A 19,812-nucleotide genomic window follows, 5' to 3' on the forward strand; every position below is an offset into this window, starting at 1 on the left:
GGTGAAATGTGGTGCAACAGAACGTTGTGGAATGTTGCAGAATGGAGTGGAATGTTGTGAATTGGAGTGGAATGGGATGTAATTTGATGCAACAGACGGTTCCTGAGTGGTTCGGAAGTGGATGCTGCCTTCTTTGATGGAGGAGAACGCAACAGAACGTTGTGGAATGTTGTGGAATGTTGTGGAATGGCGTGAAATCGGGTTCAATGTGACACAATAGAGAGTTCCTGAGTTGTTTCCAAGCGAATGCTGCCTTCTTTGACGCAATGCTATGCAACAGAACGTTGTGGAATGGAGTGGAATGTCGTGAAATGGAGTGGAGTGGGGCATAATGTGGTGCAATAGAGGGAAGCTGAGCGGTTTAGAGTAGAATGGAGACTTCCTTTATGGAATGGGAAACAATGCAACGTGACGGACTGTTGGATAATGAAGCAGAATGTTGTGGACCGGAGATGAATGGGGTTTAATGTGATGCAGTAGATTTTCCTGAGTGTTTTAAGAGAATGTCTGTGTGTGCATGTGTATGCTCTTGTCGGTTTGATTGGGTTTGAGTGTGTGAGTGTGAGAGGGTGTGAGTGTGTGTGACAGTGTGTGAGTGTGTGTGAGTGTGTATGTGTGTGAGGGGCTCTGTGTGAGTGAAGGAGAGTGTGTTTGTGAGCATGTTGGTTTGAGAGTGGGAACTTGACTCTGAGTGAGTGACTGTGTGTGTTTGACGGGGAATGTGCATGTTAGTATGGGTGGAAGTGTGTGGCTGTGCAGGTGTGAGTGTGTGTGTGCGAATTGTGTGTTTGAATGTGTGAGAGTGCGTGAGTGTGTGTATGTGAGTGAGAGTGTGTGAGATTGTGTGATTCACGATATGTCTGAGTGGGACTGACTGTGTTTGAGTGTGAGTGTGTCCGTCTATGAGTGTGTGTGTGAGAGTGAGTGTGCACGTGAGTGAGGGGCTGGGTGTGTGTATGCACGTGTGTGTTTCTGTGAGTCTGTGTGTGTGTGAGTGTGTTTGGGTTAGTAGGTGTGTGAGTAGGAGTGAGTGTTTGTGAGTGAGTATACAAGACTTGTGTGATTGTGTGAGATTGCGTGTGTGTCATAGTGTGTGAGTGAGTGTGTGTGAGTGGGCGTGTTTCAGAGTGCGTGGGGGTGTTTTTGTGTGTGATATCGTGAGTGCGTGAGCGAGGTTGCGGGATTGTGTGAGTGTCTGTGTGTTTGTGTGAGTGTGAGTGTGAGGGGAATGGGGTGAAATATGGTACAACAAAGGGTGCCTGAGAGGTTTGGAATGGAAACGAGCCTTCTCTGACAGAATGGAAAGCAATAGAAGGTGGTGGGAGACGACGGATAGGAGTGCAATGTTGTGGCATGGATTGGAATGTGGTGTATTGTGAAGCAATAGATGGTTTCTGTGTGTTTTGGAAGAGAATGGATCCCTCTTCGACGGAATGAAAGGATTTTCTCGGAATGGAGAGGTGTTTTGTGGAATAAATTGGAATGTGGTGAAATGCGACGCAACGATGGGTGTCTGAGTGGTTTGGAAAAGAGTGGAGCCTTCCTTGACGGATTGGGAAGCAATAGAAAGAGGTGGAATTTTGCGGAAAGGACTGGAATGTTGTGGGATGGTGGGAAATAGGGTTTAATGTCATGCAATAGAGGGTTCCTGAGAACTTTCTTAGCGAAGGCTGCCTTTTTCACGCAATGGAACACAACAGAACGTTGTGGACTGCTGCAGAATGGAGTGGAATGTTGTGGAATGGAGTGGAATGGGGAGGAATGTGACGCAATTGACAGTTCAGGGTGTTTTGGAAGCGAATGAAGGCTTCTTTGATGGAATGTAACGCAATAGAATGCGGTGGATGTTGTGGAATGGAGTTTAATTTTGTGGAATAAAGTGGAACGGGTGGAAATGTGACGCAATACAGGGTGTCTGAGTGGTTTGGAAACGAACGGGGCCTTCTTTGATGGAATGGAGAGCAATAGGACATGGTGGAATTTTGTGGAAAGGAGCGGAATGTTGTGCGATGGCGTGAAATGCGGTTTAAAGAGAAGCAAAAGATTGCTCCTGAATTGTTTATTAGCGAATGCTGCCTTCTTTGGTGAAATGTGGTGCAACAGAAAGTTGTGGAATGTTGCAGAATGGAGTGGAATGTTGTGAATTGGAGTGGAATGGGATGTAATTTGATGCAACAGACGGTTCCTGAGTGGTTCGGAAGTGGATGCTGCCTTCTTTGATGGAGGAGAACGCAACAGAACGTTGTGGAATGTTGTGGAATGTTGTGGAATGGCGTGAAATCGGCTTCAATGTGACACAATAGAGAGTTCCTGAATTGTTTCCAAGCGAATGCTGCCTTCTTTGAGGCAATGCTATGCAACAGAACGTTGTGGAATGGAGTGGAATGTCGTGAAACGGAGTGGAGTGGGGCATAATGTGGTGCAATAGAGGGAAGCTGAGCGGTTTAGAGTAGAATGGAGACTTCCTTGATGGAATGGGAAACAATGCAACGTGACGGACTGTTGGATAATGAAGCAGAATGTTGTGGACCGGAGATGAATGGGGTTTAATGTGATGCAGTAGATTTTCCTGAGTGTTTTAAGAGAATGTCTGTGTGTGCATGTGTATGCTCTTGTGGGTTTGATTGGGTTTGAGTGTGTGAGTGTGAGAGGGTGTGAGTGTGTGTGACAGTGTGTGAGTGTGTGTGAGTGTGTATGTGTGTGAGGGGCTCTGTGTGAGTGAAGGAGAGTGTGTTTGTGAGCATGTTGGTTTGAGAGTGGGAACTTGACTCTGAGTGAGTGACTGTGTGTGTTTGACGGGGAATGTGCATGTTAGTGTGGGTGGAAGTGTGTGTCTGTGCAGGTGTGAGTGTGTGTGTGCGAATTGTGTGTTTGAATGTGTGAGAGTGCGTGAGTGTGTGTATGTGAGTGAGAGTGTGTGAGATTGTGTGATTCACGATATGTCTGAGTGGGACTGACAGTGTTTGAGTGTGAGTGTGTCCGTCTATGAGTGTGTGTGTGAGAGTGAGTGTGCACGTGAGTGAGGGTCTGTGTGTGTGTACGCACGTGTGTGTTTCTGTGAGTCTGTGTGTGTGAGTGTGTGAGTGTGTTTGGGTTAGTAGGTGTGTGAGTAGGAGTGAGTGTTTGTGAGTGAGTATACAAGACTTGTGTGATTGTGTGAGATTGCGTGTGTGTCATAGTGTGTGAGTGAGTGTGTGTGAGTTGGCGTGTTTCAGAGTGCGTGGGGGTGTTTTTGTGTGTGATTTCGTGAGTGCGTGAGCGAGTTTGCGGGATTGTGTGAGTGTCTGTGTGTTTGTGTGAGTGTGAGTGTGAGGGGAATGGGGTAAAATATGGTACAACAAAGGGTGCCTGAAAGGTTTGAAATGGAAACGAGCCTTCTCTGACAGAATGGAAAGCAATAGAAGGTGGTGGGAGACGACGGATCGGAGTGCAATGTTGTGGCATGGATTGGAATGTGTTGTATTGTGAAGCAATAGATGGTTTCTGTGTGTTTTGGAAGAGAATGGATCCCTCTTCGACGGAATGAAAGGATTTTCTCGGAATGGAGAGGTGTTTTGTGGAATAAATTGGAATGTGGTGAAATGCGACGCAACGATGGGTGTCTGAGTGGTTTGGAAAAGAGTGGAGCCTTCCTTGACGGATTGGGAAGCAATAGAAAGAGGTGGAATTTTGCGGAAAGGACTGGAATGTTGTGGGATGGTGGGAAATAGGGTTTAATGTCATGCAATAGAGGGTTCCTGAGAACTTTCTTAGCGAAGGCTGCCTTTTTCACGCAATGGAACACAACAGAACGTTGTGGACTGCTGCAGAATGGAGTGGAATGTTGTGGAATGGAGTGGAATGGGGAGGAATGTGACGCAATTGACAGTTCAGGGTGTTTTGGAAGCGAATGAAGGCTTCTTTGATGGAATGTAACGCAATAGAATGCGGTGGATGTTGTGGAATGGAGTTTAATTTTGTGGAATAAAGTGGAATGGGTGGAAATGTGACGCAATACAGGGTGTCTGAGTGGTTTGGAAACGAACGGGGCCTTCTTTGATGGAATGTAAAGCAATAGGACATGGTGGAATTTTGTGGAAAGGAGCGGAATGTTGTGCGATGGCGTGAAATGCGGTTTAAAGAGAAGCAAAAGATTGCTCCTGAATTGTTTATTAGCGAATGCTGCCTTCTTTGGTGAAATGTGGTGCAACAGAAAGTTGTGGAGTGTTGCAGAATGGAGTGGAATGTTGTGAATTGGAGTGGAATGGGATGTAATTTGATGCAACAGACGGTTCCTGAGTGGTTCGGAAGTGGATGCTGCCTTCTTTGATGGAGGAGAACGCAACAGAACGTTGTGGAATGTTGTGGAATGTTGTGGAATGGCGTGAAATCGGCTTCAATGTGACACAATAGAGAGTTCCTGAATTGTTTCCAAGCGAATGCTGCCTTCTTTGATGCAATGCTATGCAACAGAACGTTGTGGAATGGAGTGGAATGTCGTGAAATGGAGTGGAGTTGGGCATAATGTGGTGCAATAGAGGGAAGCTGAGCGGTTTAGAGTAGAATGGAGACTTCCTTGATGGAATGGGAAACAATGCAACGTGACGGACTGTTGGATAATGAAGCAGAATGTTGTGGACCGGAGATGAATGGGGTTTAATGTGATGCAGTAGATTTTCCTGAGTGTTTTAAGAGAATGTCTGTGTGTGCATGTGTATGCTCTTGTGGGTTTGATTGGGTTTGAGTGTGTGAGTGTGAGAGGGTGTGAGTGTGTGTGACAGTGTGTGAGTGTGTGTGAGTGTGTATGTGTGTGAGGGGCTCTGTGTGAGTGAAGGAGAGTGTGTTTGTGAGCATGTTGGTTTGAGAGTGGGAACTTGACTCTGAGTGAGTGACTGTGTGTGTTTGACGGGGAATGTGCATGTTAGTGTGGGTGGAAGTGTGTGGCTGTGCAGGTGTGAGTGTGTGTGTGCGAACTGTGTGATTGAATGTGTGAGAGTGCGTGAGTGTGTGTATGTGAGTGAGAGTGTGTGAGATTGTGTGATTCACGATATGTCTGAGTGGGACTGACTGTGTTTGAGGGTGAGTGTGTCCGTCTATGAGTGTGTGTGTGAGAGTGAGTGTGCACGTGAGTGAGGGACTGTGTGTGTGTATGCACGTGTGCGTTTCTGTGAGTCTGTGTGTGTGTGAGTGTGTTTGGGTTAGTAGGTGTGTGAGTAGGAGTGAGTGTTTGTGAGTGAGTATACAAGACTTGTGTGATTGTGTGAGATTGCGTGTGTGTCATAGTGTGTGAGTGAGTGTGTGTGAGTGGGCGTGTTTCAGAGTGCGTGGGGGTGTTTTTGTGTGTGATTTCGTGAGTGCGTGAGCGAGGTTGCGGGATTGTGTGAGTGTCTGTGTGTTTGTGTGAGTGTGAGTGTGAGGGGAATGGGGTAAAATATGGTACAACAAAGGGTGCCTGAGAGGTTTGAAATGGAAACGAGCCTTCTCTGACAGAATGGAAAGCAATAGAAGGTGGTGGGAGACGACGGATAGGAGTGCAATGTTGTGGCATGGATTGGAATGTGGTGTATTGTGAAGCAATAGATGGTTTCTGTGTGTTTTGGAAGAGAATGGATCCCTCTTCGACGGAATGAAAGGATTTTCTCGGAATGGAGAGGTGTTTTGTGGAATAAATTGGAATGTGGTGAAATGCGACGCAATGATGGGTGTCTGAGTGGTTTGGAAACGAGTGGAGCCTTCCTTGACGGATTGGAAAGCAATAGAACGAGGTGGAATTTTGCGGAAAGGACTGGAATGTTTTGGGATGGTGTGAAATAGGGTTTAATGTGATGCAATAGAGGGTTCCTGAGAACTTTCTTAGCGAAGGCTGCCTTTTTCACGCAATGGAACACAACAGAACGTTGTGGACTGCTGCAGAATGGAGTGGAATGTTGTGGAACGGAGTGGAATGGGGAGGAATGTGACGCAATTGACAGTTCAGGGTGTTTTGGAAGCGAATGAAGGCTTCTTTGATGGAATGTAACGCAATAGAATGCGGTGGATGTTGTGGAATGGAGTTTAATTTTGTGGAATAAAGTGGAATGGGTGGAAATGTGACGCAATACAGGGTGTCTGAGTGGTTTGGAAACGAACGGTGCCTTCTTTGATGGAATGGAAAGCAATAGGACATGGTGGAATTTTGTGGAAAGGAGCAGAATGTTGTGCGATGGCGAGAAATGCGGTTTAAAGAGAAGCAAAAGATTGCTCCTGAATTGTTTATTAGCGAATGCTGCCTTCTTTGGTGAAATGTGGTGCAACAGAACGTTGTGGAATGTTGCAGAATGGAGTGGAATGTTGTGAATTGGAGTGGAATGGGATGTAATTTGATGCAACAGACGGTTCCTGAGTGGTTCGGAAGTGGATGCTGCCTTCTTTGATGGAGGAGAACGCAACAGAACGTTGTGGAATGTTGTGGAATGTTGTGGAATGGCGTGAAATCGGGTTCAATGTGACACAATAGAGAGTTCCTGAATTGTTTCCAAGCGAATGCTGCCTTCTTTGACGCAATGCTATGCAACAGAACGTTGTGGAATGGAGTGGAATGTCGTGAAATGGAGTGGAGTGGGGCATAATGTGGTGCAATAGAGGGAAGCTGAGCGGTTTAGAGTAGAATGGAGACTTCCTTGATGGAATGGGAAACAATGCAACGTGACGGACTGTTGGATAATGAAGCAGAATGTTGTGGACCGGAGATGAATGGGGTTTAATGTGATGCAGTAGATTTTCCTGAGTGTTTTAAGAGAATGTCTGTGTGTGCATGTGTATGCTCTTGTCGGTTTGATTGGGTTTGAGTGTGTGAGTGTGAGAGGGTGTGAGTGTGTGTGACAGTGTGTGAGTGTGTGTGAGTGTGTATGTGTGTGAGGGGCTCTGTGTGAGTGAAGGAGAGTGTGTTTGTGAGCATGTTGGTTTGAGAGTGGGAACTTGACTCTGAGTGAGTGACTGTGTGTGTTTGACGGGGAATGTGCATGTTAGTGTGGGTGGAAGTGTGTGGCTGTGCAGGTGTGAGTGTGTGTGTGCGAACTGTGTGATTGAATGTGTGAGAGTGCGTGAGTGTGTGTATGTGAGTGAGAGTGTGTGAGATTGTGTGATTCACGATATGTCTGAGTGGGACTGACTGTGTTTGAGGGTGAGTGTGTCCGTCTATGAGTGTGTGTGTGAGAGTGAGTGTGCACGTGAGTGAGGGACTGTGTGTGTGTATGCACGTGTGCGTTTCTGTGAGTCTGTGTGTGTGTGAGTGTGTTTGGGTTAGTAGGTGTGTGAGTAGGAGTGAGTGTTTGTGAGTGAGTATACAAGACTTGTGTGATTGTGTGAGATTGCGTGTGTGTCATAGTGTGTGAGTGAGTGTGTGTGAGTGGGCGTGTTTCAGAGTGCGTGGGGGTGTTTTTGTGTGTGATTTCGTGAGTGCGTGAGCGAGGTTGCGGGATTGTGTGAGTGTCTGTGTGTTTGTGTGAGTGTGAGTGTGAGGGGAATGGGGTAAAATATGGTACAACAAAGGGTGCCTGAGAGGTTTGAAATGGAAACGAGCCTTCTCTGACAGAATGGAAAGCAATAGAAGGTGGTGGGAGACGACGGATCGGAGTGCAATGTTGTGGCATGGATTGGAATGTGTTGTATTGTGAAGCAATAGATGGTTTCTGTGTGTTTTGGAAGAGAATGGATCCCTCTTCGACGGAATGAAAGGATTTTCTCGGAATGGAGAGGTGTTTTGTGGAATAAATTGGAATGTGGTGAAATGCGACGCAATGATGGGTGTCTGAGTGGTTTGGAAACGAGTGGAGCCTTCCTTGACGGATTGGAAAGCAATAGAACGAGGTGGAATTTTGCGGAAAGGACTGGAATGTTGTGGGATGGTGTGAAATAGGGTTTAATGTGATGCAATAGAGGGTTCCTGAGAACTTTCTTAGCGAAGGCTGCCTTTTTCACGCAATGGAACACAACAGAACGTTGTGGACTGCTGCAGAATGGAGTGGAATGTTGTGGAATGGAGTGGAATGGGGAGGAATGTGACGCAATTGACAGTTCAGGGTGTTTTGGAAGCGAATGAAGGCTTCTTTGATGGAATGTAACGCAATAGAATGCGGTGGATGTTGTGGAATGGAGTTTAATTTTGTGGAATAAAGTGGAATGGGTGGAAATGTGACGCAATACAGGGTGTCTGAGTGGTTTGGAAACGAACGGTGCCTTCTTTGATGGAATGGAAAGCAATAGGACATGGTGGAATTTTGTGGAAAGGAGCGGAATGTTGTGCGATGGCGTGAAATGCGGTTTAAAGAGAAGCAAAAGATTGCTCCTGAATTGTTTATTAGCGAATGCTGCCCTCTTTCGTGAAATGTGGTGCAACAGAACGTTGTGGAATGTTGCAGAATGGAGTGGAATGTTGTGAATTGGAGTGGAATGGGATGTAATTTGATGCAACAGACGGTTCCTGAGTGGTTCGGAAGTGGATGCTGCCTTCTTTGATGGAGGAGAACGCAACAGAACGTTGTGGAATGTTGTGGAATGTTGTGGAATGGCGTGAAATCGGGTTCAATGTGACACAATAGAGAGTTCCTGAGTTGTTTCCTAGCGAATGCTGCCTTCTTTGACGCAATGCTATGCAACAGAACGTTGTGGAATGGAGTGGAATGTCGTGAAATGGAGTGGAGTGGGGCATAATGTGGTGCAATAGAGGGAAGCTCAGCGGTTTAGAGTAGAATGGAGACTTCCTTTATGGAATGGGAAACAATGCAACGTGAAGGACTGTTGGATAATGAAGCAGAATGTTGTGGACCGGAGATGAATGGGGTTTAATGTGATGCAGTAGATTTTCCTGAGTGTTTTAAGAGAATGTCTGTGTGTGCATGTGTATGCTCTTGTGGGTTTGATTGGGTTTGAGTGTGTGAGTGTGAGAGGGTGTGAGTGTGTGTGACAGTGTGTGAGTGTGTGTGAGTGTGTATGTGTGTGAGGGGTTCTGTGTGAGTGAAGGAGAGTGTGTTTGTGAGCATGTTGGTTTGAGAGTGGGAACTTGACCCTTGTCCCGTCCAGCGGGACTTAGTTATTCGTGGGGACGAGGGGGATCCGACCTGAAAGAAAATGGGGGCGAGAGAAGAGCGAAGGCAAGACAGTATTCTGATCAAGCCTTCAAATTTTATTGTAGGACGGGGGTAGATATACACCAGTGTTCAGGGGCAGAGTGGGCCATAGGATACTTGGAGGCAGGGGATTGGCTGCATAGCAGGGGTGGCACAGCGAGTTACATTCTGATTGGTATATGACAATAGGGAAGGAGGGGGAGAAGAGTATCTCTTGGCGCGCGCGGGCTTCCTTGTTGGCGCGCGCGGGCTCGTAGCTAATCTCCAAGAAGTGAAGCAGGAACCTCATGAACTGTGGCCATCTTGTTGTCTTTGTGTGGCTCCCAACATCTCCTCTCTTTCTATTTATTTTAGAAAGGTGGGCCTTAATCGAGTGAGGGAATAGAGGCCTGGCTCCTCCAGCAGGGTAACATTCTGCAAATGCTCTCGGTATCTTTTAGGGAGGAGAGGCAGAGCTGAAAGCCAAATTGACTTTAATATGTTAAGGCTTTATGTACATATGGATACCAACCTCTATGCAAGCCAGGCGTATTCTCAGGGAGGAATAGAGAGGTTCTAGGAAGAACCCTCCCTTGCGGTACTTTGTCTCGCACTCATCTCGATGCCCATACCCTCATAGTTAGGGGTATGTCTGGCTCTGGCTGACCAGCATATGGGCCACATTAAGTACGGTGCCAGAATCGATGGTACCATGGTTGAGACGCCTGTAAAGTTGAAAACCGGAGACCGGGAGCATTGGTTGGCTCGGTGTAAGACTCTTCATCACAGGCCGTAAGTCTGTGATAATGAACAGCAACCGCTGGCTTGACGAGCTGGTCAACTTGCTCTCGAATAAAAACTGTCAGTTTTCTTAAGGCCCAAGGGCCAAGAGACACTAAAAGGAAGAATCCTGCCAAGGGTCCAAGGATGGTGGGGATCAGAGTAGTTAACCAAGGGGTGGCAGAGGTCCAGTTTTTATACCAGGCCTCATCCTTTTCTCTTTGTTTTTGCCTGGCTTCTAGGTTTTTCTTAACTTTATCAATGCTATCTTGCACTAACCCTGTTTTGTCTTTATAGAAGCAACATTCTTCTTTAAGAGCAGCGCAGAGGCCTCCTTCTTTCAGGAAAAGGAGGTCTAACCCTCGGCGATTTTGGAGCACTACCTCAGAGAGAGAGACAACAGATTCTTTCAGGCTGTCTAAACCCTCTTGCAGATTTTGTATGTCTTTATCAATAGCTTGACTAAGAGCATAATATTGTTGTTTAGAAGTAATTATGGAGGCAATGCCTGTTCCAGCCCCAGCTGCTCCTAGTCCTAATAATACAGATAAGGTAATGGCGGTTACTGGCTCACGCTTAGTGCGAGTAGAGCCCGAGTAATATGGAAGGAGATCTTCGGTGGGATGTATGAAAATCTTGGGCATGAGCATGACTAAAACACAATATTCATTGTTAGATATTAATAAGCGCGGGTTAACAGAGGGCGTTATGCCAAAGGAGCAAGCAAAATAAGTACCGTTGGGCGCGACAAGGAATTCATAGGACAGCGGGGGTGAGAAGGAGCTGTTACAAATGGGTACTAGCTGAGGGGGTAGACGCAAGAGGGGGCTATGTATACAGAGGCCTATTCCCGAAAGCTGCGTCAATGTGAGACCCGGAGAGGTCTCTGAAAAACGGGAGGGGTCTGACCAGCGAGTCTTGCTGGAGTCATTGGTAAGTATGAGGTCTGCTGAGGTGTTTACTAAAACTGCTATCCCTTCGTAAAACGGGGGAACGGGGGAGAAACATAACCAGCACTCGCTATATCCAGTGGAGTTAAGGGATTTTGCAGTCATATTAGCCAGGCCTTTAAGGATTTCGCCTGTGGAGGGTAAAACCGGGGGGAGCAAGGCCTGGAAAACAGTACTAGTAGACAGGGGAGAAGGGTTAGAAGGTCTTGGGTCTCTTGCCTTAGGGGCAATAGGGCCAAGGACAACGTGCTTGTTGGCGTTTGGAATAGATCGAATTAATTTGATTTTAAAAGTGAGCCCAGGGTCCTTTCCTGAAACATAAAGCCTTAGCCCCCATTCATGTCCCCTGAGCCATCCATCAATAGGGGCCCTTTTTCCCTTGTCAGTAAAGGTAATGGAGAGCGGTGTACATCGCCCTCTTGTGGATTGGGTGCTTTGACATTCTGGGGTAACAGTTGAGTTAGGCTTGGGATTCCAAGCCCTACTTACAGTTATATAATCCCAGGTGGAGCTAGGCTTCCAACTAGCATCTCCCGTAGTCTCACACCCCCAGGAGTCACAGAAATAGGAGTCTCTATATCCACATTTATAGTTAAGGGCTCGATCTCTATGAGCTCCCGGGCAGACATAAAATTCTGTTTCTCTGAGGTAGGTTCTCCTAGGGGTGTTGTTACACCCAGGAGAAGTGGTAGATTGTCCCTCAGGGTAGGTCTCAGGGGAGGTGGAAAAAGGAAAGTAAATGTCTGGGGTCCCCCAGGCCGTAGAAGCTCCAGCGGCCAAGTCACAGAGATCAGGGGCAAGAACAGGCCATGGGGGGGTACTTGCTAAGGTGGAAGAACTGAAAACGACGTCTCCTGCTTCATTGGTGACTGTCCAGGTGAAGTTGGAAATCTGATGGGTCCAAACGGGGCGAAAGGTCATGACGAGGGTCAATAGTGTACATATCTTCATTTTTGCCTCCTGAAAATAAACAGAAAGGGAAGGCTTCTCAGGGGTTAATATGCCCTGGACTGGAATTATTATTGTTTTTGCCTCTATTTGTGTCTAGGAGTTTAATGAGCCTATCTGGGAGCCATCGGGCATTTTGTGCCTTAGCATCATATATACAAGCATGTCCTTTCCCCCATATGAGCACAGGGTCAGGCCCGTGCCATGTGTTGGTCATCGGATCTCTCCACATAGCCTGTGCATAATTATCTGCCGTGGAGGGATGCCAAAGGCGATCAGCAGCGGTTTTACCCGCGGAGTCATAAGTAAGGAAATTGAGAACAAACAGTGCATGATTTAGGAGTGTCTTTGCATTACCTGTTCTCGGATAGAGTACTTCTCCCCCCGACTGAAGTTTGAATAACATGTTTTTAAGGGTTAAGTGGGCTCTTTCAACAATGCCTTGGCCTTGGGGATTATAGGGAATTCCTGTTACGTGCTTAATATCTAACTGCGCACAGAACTGTTTAAAGCTAGAGCTGGCGTATCCAGGCCCATTGTCAGTTTTTAAGATTTTAGGTTGTGGTAGATATGCCAGGCATGAGAGGACATGGGTAATAACATTTTTAGTTGCCTCTCCCGTTTGCAAGGATGCACATAGGAAACCACTACATGTGTCAATAGACACATGGATATATTTTAATTTACCAAAGGGAGGGTAATGAGTGACATCCATTTGCCATATCTCTCCTGGGACTAACCCCCGGGGGTTGATTCCGTTATGAGGCTCTGGGAGGAGGGTTAGACATCCTTGACATTGTCGAACTATTTGGCGGGCCTGTTCTCGGGTGATTGAAAATTTGAGTCTAAGAGTGTGAGCATTGAGATGATGTAGTTCATGAGCCCGTTGGGCTGCAGCTAAGGGTGAGTCTGTCGTGACAGAGGCTACTAATTGAGTCGCCAGATCAACCCTGTCATTGCCTTTGGCAAGCGGCCCTGGAAGGCCAGTGTGAGCGCGTATGTGCCCGATGAAAAAAGGGGCATCGCGGCTTAAAATTAATTTTTGCAATTTTGCGAATAGGGGGGAAGCATTTGTAGAGGGACGTATGTAAGGCACTGTCTCTAATAGGGGAACAGAGGTTGCTACATAGGCACTATCAGTGTAAAGGTTAAAGGGGGCATCTATTAAAAGCTCAAAAACCTTGATTATTGCAGTTAGTTCAACAAGCTGTGCAGAAGAGAGGTCTGTCTGTATTCGAGTAACTTGCCCATTAATACTGAAAGCGGCTATGCCGGAGGAGGACCCATCAGAGAACACCATTACGGCCCCAGCAATTGGCGTGGTTTTAGTTCTTTTGGGAAAGACAACCGGGGTCTTTTGAAGGAACTGGACTAATCTGTCTGCAGGGTAATGATTGTCTATTGTCCCCTGGAAGGAGGTGCAGCTAATTGCCCAATCATCATCATGTTGAATAAGCCATTGTAATTGAGATGTATTGTATGGGAGGGTTATAACTTCAGGGTCTTTCCCAAACAACTTGAGAGCTGCCTCTCGGCCTAAACGTAAGAGGGCAGCAACTAATTGAGGATAGGTAGCTAAGACTCTAGGGGGGGAGGCTGGCAAATGAACCCAAAATAGTGGATGGTTTTGCCAAAGGACTCCTGTAGGGGAGAAGGGGGTAGGGAAAATGAGCAGCCACAAACTTAGATGTGGAGAGAAGTAGCTAATGGTCTGTTCAGAAATAGCCCGCTCTACAATGGTTAATGCCCTTTGTGCTTCTGATGAGAGCGAGCGGGGGGAGGAAGGATCAGGGTCTCCACGTAGGACATCAAACAAAGGCTTTAACTCTCCGGTGGTCAGCTTTAAATAAGGCCTGAGCCAGTTGATGTCTCCTAGCAGACGCTGAAAATCATTAAGAGTGTTTAAGGAGCTTCTCTTTAACTGAATTTTTTGAGTGAGGATTTTATTAGAAAATAATTCAAAGCCTAAAAATAGTTGGGGGGGGTGGACCTGGACCTTTTCTGGGGAAATTTGTAGTCCTCGATCTCGGAGGGCAGTGACTAGCTGTTGACTGGCCGCATAGAGCTGTTGCTGGTCAGGACCGGCAAGAAGAATATCGTCCATATAATGGATAATATACAAAGTGGGGAAGAGCAACCTAAAGGGGTCTATAGTCTGGGCTACAAACTTTTGGCAAAGAGTAGGGCTGTTGGCCATTCCTTGTGGGAGAACTCTCCACTGAAACCGGGGAGAAGGCCCTACACAATTGGTAATGGGTATACTAAAGGCAAAACGTTTGCAATCATCAGGATGCAAAGGTATGGAGAAAAAGCAATCTTTTAGATCAATTACTAATTTGACATACCCTTTAGGAATGGCTATTGGAGAGGGAATTCCCGGTTGTAATGCGCCCATAGGGACCATGGTCTTATTGACTGCCCTGAGGTCTTGTAGGAGCCTCCACTTGCCTGATTTCTTTTGAATTACAAAGATTGGGGTGTTCCAAGGGGATGTAGAAGGTTCAATATGTCCAGCAGCCAGCTGTTCCTGCACTAACTCTATGGCTGCATTTAATTTTGTAGTGGTAAGGGGCCATTGATCGATCCAGACAGGAACATCACTTTTCCAAGTAATCTTGTCTGCCTGGAGTGCAGGAGGAGCAACGGCCCTTACGAAAAATGTTTTTCAAACCCTAAACCTGAGCGGTCTATCTTAGGCGTGGCCAGTATCGGGTTGGGATCTCCCTGTTTTAGTTTGCCCAACCCCTGACCAGGGAGGTAACCCTGTGAGAGCATCTGCTGTGTTACAACTTCATTAGGGCTACACATGATGACTTTCATTTGAGAAAGGATATCTCTTCCCCAAAGATTTACTGGCAACCCAGGAACTACGAAGGGTTGAATGAATCCGGTATTTCCTTCTTCATCTTCCCAGTTTAGTAACTGTGAGCTCTGTAAGGTGTTTCTTGACTGCCCAATTCCTTGTAGATGGGTCAAGGAAGCGTGTAAGGGCCAGCTGGAGGGCCATGAAGCCTGAGATATGACCGTAGAGTCGGCCCCCGAATCTAAAATTCCTTCAAATACTTTTCCTTGGATCTTAAGCTTAAGAGTGGGGCGTTCTTTAGTAATAGCTTGGATCCAATATAAGTCTGAAGAACCTGGGGTAGAGGAGCCTCGCTTCTTATGAATAGCAGAGTGAGATGTACTTAAAGGGAGGGGGAGTGCCTGCGCAAGGCGCTGACCTTTCATAATGCTGACAGGGCACTGGGGAGCACTAGCAAGAATTTTTATTTCTCCAGTATAGTCATTGTCAACTAAGGAAGGGTGGACAATAAGGCCGTTTATTGTGGTGGAAGCTCGCCCTAAAATTAGAAAATAAGTATCTTTGGGAGGTGGGCCATAAATTCCTGTGGAAATAATTGTAACTCCCTCTTCAGGCGTTAATATTGTTGAGGAGGAGGCACAGAGGTCAAGTCCTGCACTCCCGGGTGTGGCCCGATAGAGGGCGGGAGTGCTACAGCTAGGCTGTTCCCCGAGGCCGGCTGAAATGGAATTGGCTGGGGGGCCCGGGGCTGGCCCCTCAGCCCGTTTCCCTGAAAAGGGGGGGTGAAAGGATTTGTGGTACTATAAAAAGGATTTGTTGGATTGTTACGGCACTCTTTGGCCCAGTGCCGCCCCTTATGGCAGCGAGGGCAAATACCGGGGACTGACCCAACTCTAGGAGGAGGAGCTGAGGTAGGGCATTGGCGAGCGAAATGGCCTGGCTGTCCACATTTAAAGCAGTTACGCATAGGCGATGCGCCCCTGGGGAAGGAAGGAGGATAAGAAGCCGGGGGAGTCTGAACAGCGGCACCTACAGCTAAAAGGGCTTGGACTTTGGATGTAAAAGGATCGACATCTCTACACATTCTCAGCATTTCATCAAGAGTTTTGTCTCGAGTCTTACCGCGGAGGACGGCTCGACATGCCGAATTGGCGTTTTCATAGGCTAGCTGTTTTACAATCTTGTCATTGGCAGCCGCGGAACCAAGGGTCCTTTCGGCGGCCTCTAACAATCTGCTAACAAATTCGCTATAGTCTTCTTGCGAGCTTTGAGTGATCTTAGTTAGAGGAGTGTTAGCAGTCCCGGAAGCAGGGAGTGATATCCAAGCGCCCAAAGCGGCATCTTTCACTTGAGATAAAAGACCAAGGGGAAGGCGCTGCTGCCTGGTTTCAGAGATATATCTGCCCTGTCCCGTAAGCTTATCAAACGTCCAGGACGCTGTTGGGGAATGAGGGTCTTTTACATTGGCAGCAGCGATGGTCTGACAGCGGTCAGCAAAATCTGCCTTCCAAGTTAAAAACTGACCACGGGTAAGCACAGCCTGGACTATACGCAGCCATTCACCTGGGAGTAAATGTCCTCCTCGAGACAGCGAATCAAGAACAGAAAGGGTAAAAGGGGCATTGGGGCCATAAGCTTTAACGGCTGCGTTCAGCTCTTTTAAGCTTTTGAAATGGATTTTGTGAAATTCTCTAGGGCCATCGGCAGGTTCGGCCGGCTCTGGCTCAGCCTGCTCTTCCCCCTCACTTTCTAATTCCTGAGCAGCAGGGGCGTCTTCACCATCGCTTTCAAGATCGCCTTCTTCCGGGCTACGTGTTGTGGAGGTGGGGCCAGAGCGGGCGGAGGCCCGGGTAAGAACAGGAAAGAGCAGTTTTTTAGGTTTTGTGGCTGTAAGCGGTTTCTTAGAGAGGCTTTTTTGCGAAGATAATGAGGGACGAACTGGTTGGGAGACAACCAATTTTTGGAGATGGCAAGTTATTCTTTGTTCTACTATCTGTGCTATTAGGTCTTCAGTGCTGGTAGGGGGGCTAACAGGACCGGGAGCCGGAGGGGGTAGCGGAGGGGCCGACGGGGGCAAAAAGGCCGGGGCGCAAACATTGGGAGGCCGAATAGGGGGAGTGTAAGAAGGGGGGTTAAGCGACGGGGCGGCAAGGGGCCAATCTGGGTTGTGATACCTGGCCGCCTCGTCTTCTAGTTCGGCCGCGTCTCCCGGATCTAAAGGTTCGCTATTTTGGCTCTTAGTCACGACCGGAAAAACCTTTTGTGTATCGACAAAGTCCGAATCTCGAGGGAGAGGCGGATAAATGCAACATTTGGGAGGGGTATCATGGAGGGCACCGAGCAAAGATGGTGTCAGGCTAGGGGAGGGGGATTTAGCTGATTTTGGAGCAGGGGGATCACTCGAAAGAGACGATTTTGAGGCCGCCCGAGATAGGGGGCGGAGGCAATATTCTGCTATTGACAAGAGTTGACGTTTATCAGGGTCAGTATTTTCAACAATATCTCTGATAAGACTCCAATAGGAAAATACTGAAACAGGAACAGAGTCAGGGCCGTTTTTGATAAGATAATCATTTAAATCTCTACCTACTTTCTGCCATTTTTTAGGATGAATTTCGGGGCCATTAACAATAAACCACGGACAGACTTCATCAACAAAAATAAAAAACTTTACCAAGTCTTTCTTTTTAACTCGAACTCCTCTCTCCCTAAGCGAACTTTTTAGGTCTCTTATGAAGACCGCTTCTTTACTTAATCTAGTTCCCATTTTCTTATAAGGCGGCCGGTACTCACCAGGGACGACGACCTCCGTGAGCGGCGAAAGGCGTCTCCTATTGTTTCATCAAGAAGGGGTCTGGCCAGACGATATCTTACTCGGGGGTCCGCCTGCGAAGGATACGCGCCTCTGGCCCCACGTTGGGCGCCACTTGTCCCGTCCAGCGGGACTTAGTTATTCGTGGGGACGAGGGGGATCCGACCTGAAAGAAAATGGGGGCGAGAGAAGAGCGAAGGCAAGACAGTATTCTGATCAAGCCTTCAAATTTTATTGTAGGACGGGGGTAGATATACACCAGTGTTCAGGGGCAGAGTGGGCCATAGGATACTTGGAGGCAGGGGATTGGCTGCATAGCAGGGGTGGCACAGCGAGTTACATTCTGATTGGTATATGACAATAGGGAAGGAGGGGGAGAAGAGTATCTCTTGGCGCGCGCGGGCTTCCTTGTTGGCGCGCGCGGGCTCGTAGCTAATCTCCAAGAAGTGAAGCAGGAACCTCATGAACTGTAGCCATCTTGTTGTCTTTGTGTGGCCCCCAACAGACCCTGAGTGAGTGACTGTGTGTGTTTGACGGGGAATGTGCATGTTAGTGTTTGTGGAAGTGTGTGGCTGTGCAGGTGTGAGTGTGTGTGTGCGAATTGTGTGTTTGAATGTGTGAGAGTGCGTGAGTGTGTGTATGTGAGTGAGAGTGTGTGAGATTGTGTGATTCACGATATGTCTGAGTGGGACTGACAGTGTTTGAGTGTGAGTGTGTCCGTCTATGAGTGTGTGTGTGAGAGTGAGTGTGCACGTGAGTGAGGGTCTGTGTGTGTGTACGCACGTGTGTGTTTCTGTGAGTCTGTGTGTGTGAGTGTGTGAGTGTGTTTGGGTTAGTAGGTGTGTGAGTAGGAGTGAGTGTTTGTGAGTGAGTATACAAGACTTGTGTGATTGTGTGAGATTGCGTGTGTCATAGTGTGTGAGTGAGTGTGTGTGAGTTGGCGTGTTTCAGAGTGCGTGGGGGTGTTTTTGTGTGTGATTTCGTGAGTGCGTGAGCGAGGTTGCGGGATTGTGTGAGTGTCTGTGTGTTTGTGTGAGTGTGAGTGTGAGGGGAATGGGGTAAAATATGGTACAACAAAGAGTGCCTGAGAGGTTTGAAATGGAAACGAGCCTTCTCTGACAGAATGGAAAGCAATAGAAGGTGGTGGGAGACGACGGATAGGAGTGCAATGTTGTGGCATGGATTGGAATGTGGTGTATTGTGAAGCAATAGATGGTTTCTGTGTGTTTTGGAAGAGAATGGATCCCTCTTCGACGGAATGAAAGGATTTTCTCGGAATGGAGAGGTGTTTTGTGGAATAAATTGGAATGTGGTGAAATGCGACGCAATGATGGGTGTCTGAGTGGTTTGGAAACGAGTGGAGCCTTCCTTGACGGATTGGAAAGCAATAGAACGAGGTGGAATTTTGCGGAAAGGACTGGAATGTTTTGGGATGGTGTGAAATAGGGTTTAATGTGATGCAATAGAGGGTTCCTGAGAACTTTCTTAGCGAAGGCTGCCTTTTTCACGCAATGGAACACAACAGAACGTTGTGGACTGCTGCAGAATGGAGTGGAATGTTGTGGAACGGAGTGGAATGGGGAGGAATGTGACGCAATTGACAGTTCAGGGTGTTTTGGAAGCGAATGAAGGCTTCTTTGATGGAATGTAACGCAATAGAATGCGGTGGATGTTGTGGAATGGAGTTTAATTTTGTGGAATAAAGTGGAATGGGTGGAAATGTGACGCAATACAGGGTGTCTGAGTGGTTTGGAAACGAACGGGGCCTTCTTTGATGGAATGGAAAGCAATAGGACATGGTGGAATTTTGTGGAAAGGAGCGGAATGTTGTGCGATGGCGTGAAATGCGGTTTAAAGAGAAGCAAAAGATTGCTCCTGAATTGTTTATTAGCGAATGCTGCCTTCTTTGGTGAAATGTGGTGCAACAGAACGTTGTGGAATGTTGCAGAATGGAGTGGAATGTTGTGAATTGGAGTGGAATGGGATGTAATTTGATGCAACAGACGGTTCCTGAGTGGTTCGGAAGTGGATGCTGCCTTCTTTGATGGAGGAGAACGCAACAGAACGTTGTGGAATGTTGTGGAATGTTGTGGAATGGCGTGAAATCGGGTTCAATGTGACACAATAGAGAGTTCCTGAGTTGTTTCCAAGCGAACGCTGCCTTCTTTGACGCAATGCTATGCAACAGAACGTTGTGGAATGGAGTGGAATGTCGTGAAATGGAGTGGAGTGGGGCATAATGTGGTGCAATAGAGGGAAGCTGAGCGGTTTAGAGGAGAATGGAGACTTCCTTTATGGAATGGGAAACAATGCAACGTGACGGACTGTTGGATAATGAAGCAGAACGTTGTGGACCGGAGACGAATGGGGTTTAATGTGATGCAGTAGATTTTCCTGAGTGTTTTAAGAGAATGTCTGTGTGTGCATGTGTATGCTCTTGTGGGTTTGATTGGG

General features: G+C 47.3%; 1 long non-coding RNA gene across 1 annotated transcript; it reads right to left on the reverse strand.

Annotated features, from left to right (window-relative positions):
- Positions 1–9,121: 9,121 nt before the first annotated feature.
- On the reverse strand, positions 9,122–17,839 carry LOC140843115 (uncharacterized). The gene is made up of 2 exons (XR_012120615.1): positions 17,340–17,839; positions 9,122–11,755 (listed from the first exon to the last, which is right to left on the reverse strand). It is a non-coding gene; the product is annotated as an uncharacterized lncRNA (long non-coding RNA).
- Between the last annotated feature and the right edge of the window lie 1,973 nt (positions 17,840–19,812).

This window comes from Manis javanica, chromosome 8 (genome assembly GCF_040802235.1).
Source record: "Manis javanica isolate MJ-LG chromosome 8, MJ_LKY, whole genome shotgun sequence".
NCBI lineage: Eukaryota > Metazoa > Chordata > Mammalia > Pholidota > Manidae > Manis > Manis javanica.